Below are 6,064 nucleotides of genomic sequence, written 5' to 3' on the forward strand. Positions count from 1 at the left end.
CTCGTCCAGAGTCACCTGTTGGAGGCCCTATGTCTCTGGTCTTGGATGGCACTCCTCTAGACCCTGGAAGTAATACTCCACTAGAGCGGCATTCTTAGGGACTCCCTTTGTCCATGACTGCAGGGTTAAAACACAATGAAATCAGGTATAATTTTCTCTTCAGGAAAATATTTATGGGATCAGAAGTATGAGGGGATCTGTCTACTGATGCCTGGAAGATCCCTTGAAATATTGGGATTTTTTGGATGCAGTTTTCAAAAGTGATTACAGTAGCTACAGGCAAACAGAGAAATGTCATCAAGTTGAGTGTAAGGACTCACTTTGCCTGGCTAATTATGTTATGGGAGGAGTCACCAGAGGGCTTTGTTAAACACCATTCCACCTATTTCTCATAGAATCTGAGCGCTGTTCAGTCTTTAAAGAAATGCTGTATTGTTTTGAAGTACATTTTCTTTTGGAGCATTCTGTGATGAGCAGCAAGTAACTTTGCTCTGTTCTTAATCTTTCTAACTAATGTCAGTTCTTGAGACACTTGCTCCCTGGCAACTGGGTATTGATGTTTTGGCTGAGATTCTTGAAAGATGGATTTGCCTATGCTGCTCTTTGTAACTACCTCTGTTCAAGGACTGGGGTGTACGGTATAAGCTAAAACAAGTTACACTAAGAATAGCCTGTGAATCCCCATCAGTGATTTCTGTTCCAATGGGAAGGCCCTGACATCTGCCATGGATAGGCAGTGTGGGTCATACTTACATGAAATAACGTTGAGTTTTCTCCTTAGTGAAGTGATGCAGATGTGACATTTTCACTGTGTACTTACTATTTCATTTATAATTATTAGAGCTGGTTGAAAAAGGGTAAACCTCTTTTTTAAAACATCAAACTTTTCCATGATGAAATTTTGTCAATTTCTAAACTTTCTCAATTTTTACCTTCTCTATGAGCTGTTAAAAAAAGTGAACAATTTTCAATTTGTCATTAGAACTTCAAAAAAAAAAAAGTAAATATTTCAACCAGCTCAAGCAATCATTGCACTTTGTATACTCAGAAAATATGACAACTTTACTTTTTTTTAAAGGGTATTCAAATTCCAATGGGAGTTGAGGACAGCCTGTGTTCCTATTGTGGGTTTACTGTTCCAGATTCAATGGGAACATTTTGATTAGACTTATTCAGAAGCTAAATTCTCCCTCAAATGTGTCCACAATTCCCATTCCCTCCTGTGGGAGGGGCATGCATAATTGAGTGTGGAATTTGACCTATAAGGTCATAAGCAGAATTGCAGTCTGCACATTACCTTACTGAAAAATAAAAATAGATACAGTACATTTTACATCATCATCTATCTCTTTACAATTTACCTACACAGCCCTCATCACCCTAGTATGTGAGTTCAATAGAGATCTGCTCCTGACCTGACTGAAGTCAGTGGCAAAGCTCCTGCTATTCAGGTGCAGGATGATATAATAGAAGCTGGTTCTAATGTGTCTGCTCTGCATCCTATCCCAAACAGTTCAGTGTTTTGCTCTGATGATGATGAAGTGCAACATTCCTCCTTGAAATGTGCAGGGAACGAAATGAACAACCAAACCAGCAGGGTCTCACATGAAACAGCTTATCATAGGGAGGGATAGGCAAGCAGGAATCTTTCCTTTCAACAATCATAACTGAATTCATCACATCAGTTAAATAACAACAAAAAATAACTAAGTAAGTAAGAACAAATATCAACATGTCTTAATTGCGGCAAACATTCTGCAGAGAGAATATATTTGAAGGAAAGAGAAGTGTTTCAGACAGGAGCGCTAATGAAACAAGAGTGGAAACTAATCTTAAAAGGGCAGGGTAATGCATCTTCAGTCATTGAACTAGTAACGTAAGATTTTCAGCTTTCCACAGTAATTATTCAATTGCAACCTTCTCAATGCCTTTTCACTTCTTAATTTATTCTATATTGTAAACACCTGCAGGCCCAGATGGCCGATTTATTCTCACAAGCTTGGCATATTTTGCAGTGCTAGCATGAGGTAGGCTAATATTACAGTATGGAGTAGGTTTATTATTAAGAATTGCCAGCAATAAAATCCACAACTTTGAATGTCAAGGAAGTTGGGTGGACGGAGGTGGAAAAGAAGAAGTCCTTTATGAATCTTTTTAGAAGGCCTGTTTTAGGATTAGTTTTCTCAATTAAAAATAACGTCCCATGATTTGTATTTAAAACAGATTTGATGATTGCATTTTAAAATATGCTGGTGCGAGAGTGTGGTTTAGTTTAGGAAGAAGATGGCATTCACTGAAAACTGCAGGTGAAATTGAAGATTTAATGAAGGCTTATTTGAAGCTTGTTGGTTTTTCAAGCTGTAGGATTGAAGTCTTCTCTCCTACAGAGAGGAACAATGGTCTTAAGGTTAAGGCACTGGGATGGAACTCAGGCAGTCTATGGTAGCATCAAGAAGTGCACCTAGACTTCCAGTATGACCTGGTGAATATTACTTCAGCTCTGTGCCTCAGTTTCCCATTGGTAAAACACTGATAATGCTTTCTTTGTCTTCTTCATCTATTTAGATTGTAAGGACTTTGAGGCGGGGACTGTCTCTTACTATGTGTTTGAAGAGAGTCTAGTACAATGATGCCTGGGGTATCTATATGCTACTGCAGTACCTGATGATAATGTACCCTGGTTTAACACTCCACTGATCTCAGTAGAGTCATTCCTGGTTTACCTGTAATAAAGAGGATCAGAATCAAGTGATGTCTCCTAAATGAAACAACTTATTTGCTCCTATCTGTACTCAAACATCAAAACAAAAACGAAAAGAGAAACTGAATGTCATAGTGTCAAAAAAACAAGTGAGAAAAGGAGATCTATCATTACATCTTATCCTGATAGATAGTATATAGGCACTGAAGCCTTGACATTTTGTTGTTTTTGTATTCTGTATAGTCCTGCCCCTTCTAACCTGACACAAAATTAAGAGCATTAATAGAAGCATAGCAATGTGTGACTGGAAAATAAGAAAAGCTTCTTTCATTTGTCTTTTTGTGTTTGCACTTTTTAGAAGCATAAGTAAATGTCTGATTTTTATGGAAATTTACTTACATGTGTATATGGATGTTCACTAGGTAATGCAATATTTTTATACAAAAGTGATAGGCCTATAAGAAATATATAGATTAGCCAGTCAAGTCAACAGAACTCTGTAGATTTCACTATAGCCCACATCTCTCCTATAGCAAACTGTGGAGAGAGAAATTCAGCAAGAGCAGTTTCCTCCAGATTATGATTATCAGATCCCTTGGCTACTGTAGCCACAGGTTTTATGGACCCCAAAATCCATACCATGAAAAATAATGTGAATAATGCATAATCTCTGGGAGGTGGGAGAGTAGTAATTGAAGTTCAACCTACATGGTTGATTTATCAGTCACGTTTACAAGGATGTCTTTTTAAAGTGCTAGATACTTTGAAAAGGTCTCCTTTCACTGTTCTGGAGGCTCAAAGTTGTTGACCCTACCCTACCTGGGCAGATAAGGATTCCCCCACATATGGGGGAAACAGAGAGGAGCTGTAGGGCTGACAGATTCCTGATGCTTCCCCCCTTGCAGGCTCCTGATGTAGAGGGGCCTGGGCAAGGAGAGGGGTGTGACGGGAGTACTGGTACACTCCAGAAGTTCTTGGCTGGCATAATGGCCCCATAATTGTCCCCGGGTATAAACTGACCCTTGGCAGCTTGGAGGACTGGGGCAGTTCAGTGATTGTATACAATCACCTTTACCCCATATGCCCTCCATTGAGCACGGTTCAGTTGGATCTGATGAAAAAGCCCACAAACTCTTGTTTAACAGGACTTTTGTAAATATTTACAAGTGCCTTGTATTCAGCTCCCAAATGAGAGATGTTTCTCTTCTCAGAAAGCATCTAAATAGAAACAGTTGCTTCTATGCTGATTCATGTGGCTGGTGTAAAAACAATCTCTCCTTTGCTCCATGAAGCTCTTGTCAAGTAGCTGCTAGTAAATGGAACAGATGTGTGGATGAGTTTTTGGTTAATGACAGACTTAGTGGACAGGTAACTGGGGATTTTATTCTTTTAAAGAAAATGCTTTGTTTTGGAAATAACTTCTAGAAGGGCAGACAACTTACTTTTCTAATTGACATTCATTGCACCTGTTGGAATTCTTCTCACTTACTCTGGCTAGAAAAAATCATTACATCCCCAATGTCATTTAACTCAACTTTGCAATAAAAATAGTTTCTTGTTTATGGTTTTCTCTGTGCTAAGTTACTTTCCTAGTGTAACTAGATATAAAGCTGCATTGATCTACCATCAACAAAGGCTAAATCCACCAAATCAATAGGAGAGCAGGTGCTCAGCACCTCTGAAAATCAAGTCCTCCGGGTCTAAAGCTTGGCACCCAAAAAGGAAAGGACTCAACACTGGTAGATGCTTTTGCAGATTTAGGTCTTACTTTCTGGGTGTCTCAGTTCCCCCATCTTGAAAATAAGCATAATGATACTTCCTTACATCCATAATATTGGAAGTAAGTTCATTTAGTGTTCTTCAGGTTCTCAGATACTATGATAAGGGAGATCATTGAAAATCCAATAAATAATAATAATAATGAATGTATGTGTTCTTAGAGCTATAGGAAGTGGCCTTCCTGGATATAATCAAGGGGGCAGATTTTGATTTCACTGAGGCCCTAATCCTATAGACCAGTGGTTCCCAAACCACTTGTTCCACCATTTGTGCAGGGAAATCCCCTGGAGGGCCAGGCCGGTTTATTTACCTTCCATGTCCGCAGGTTCAGCCGATCGCAGCTCCCAGTGGCCACGGTTCACTGCTCCAGGCCAATGGGAGCTGTTGGCAGCAGCGTGGGCCAAGGGAAGTACTGGCCACCACTTCCATCAGCTCCCATTGGCCTGAAGCAGCAAACCATGGCCACTGGGATCCACGATCGGCCGAACCTGCGGACGCAGCAGGTAAACAAACCAGCCTGGCCTGCCAGGGGCTTTCCCTGCACAAGTTGTGGAACAAGTTTGGGAACCATTGCTATATAGAGATATGCTTGCCAGCACTTGTTCCTATTTGAAACCCATTGAACAGAATATTGCTGGGAGTGGGTAGGGATCCATCTGCAACCAGGACTGGAGCCTTATTCTGTTGTAATTTCAGAATAACTCTGCTGGCTGGGAACAGTGTACAAATGTGTGACTGCTGCCATCCAAGCCCACACACCAGGGATTGGACCAGGGAACTCCAGAGCTGAAAGCTTGAGCTAAAGAACCAGGCTTTCATGCTGAGAGCTGTAACAGACCCATATCCTCTTTGGGTTAGCCAAAAAGGGATGTGTGCAACACACAGTAGCCAGTGTGTTCCACATGATTTTCCCACATATAGCATTGTGGGTATTTAACAATAGACGACTACTGAATGGAAATGAAGTGTTCTTCCAAAGAGATACTATTTTCAGAACAGACATAATGAGAAAAAATGAGCTATTTAATATAGCAGATCAGTATGTTCTTTCAATTAAACCATACAAAGCTAGTTGCTGCAATTTAATTATAACAATGCAATTAATATCTTTCCATATGTTTAATGCACAATATACAGTTCCTACTTAAGAATAAGAAAAACAGTATTCACTTTTTTTTGTTTAATAGAAATATGTTGTGTTTAATATGCTATTTGGGGATTTGCAACAGAAAATTGAATTATCATTGTTTCCAGTTCATTAAGATTTGACTTTTGACTACTGTTCCACAATTGATTAGTTTAGTTATATGATTACCAAGGTCTCTGAAGGCCAAGCATGTGACCTTACGCTATCTATAATAAACAATTTGCTTCTGTCCAATGATAATAGGAGCCTCTCAAGTGAAAGACTCACTGCCATTCATTTGGATTGAAATGTGAAATTCTCTACTTGTCAATTGAATGTTCCTTGGACCCTTTTCATTAGAAGCATATATGTTTTTGAGTGATATAAATTGCATGTTAAGTGACCATCTTGTAGGCAAGATTTTCACACTCCATTAAGAATAAAATAATTTATACCAT

The sequence above is a fragment of the Dermochelys coriacea genome, chromosome 8 (genome assembly GCF_009764565.3).
Source record: "Dermochelys coriacea isolate rDerCor1 chromosome 8, rDerCor1.pri.v4, whole genome shotgun sequence".
Taxonomy (NCBI): domain Eukaryota; kingdom Metazoa; phylum Chordata; order Testudines; family Dermochelyidae; genus Dermochelys; species Dermochelys coriacea.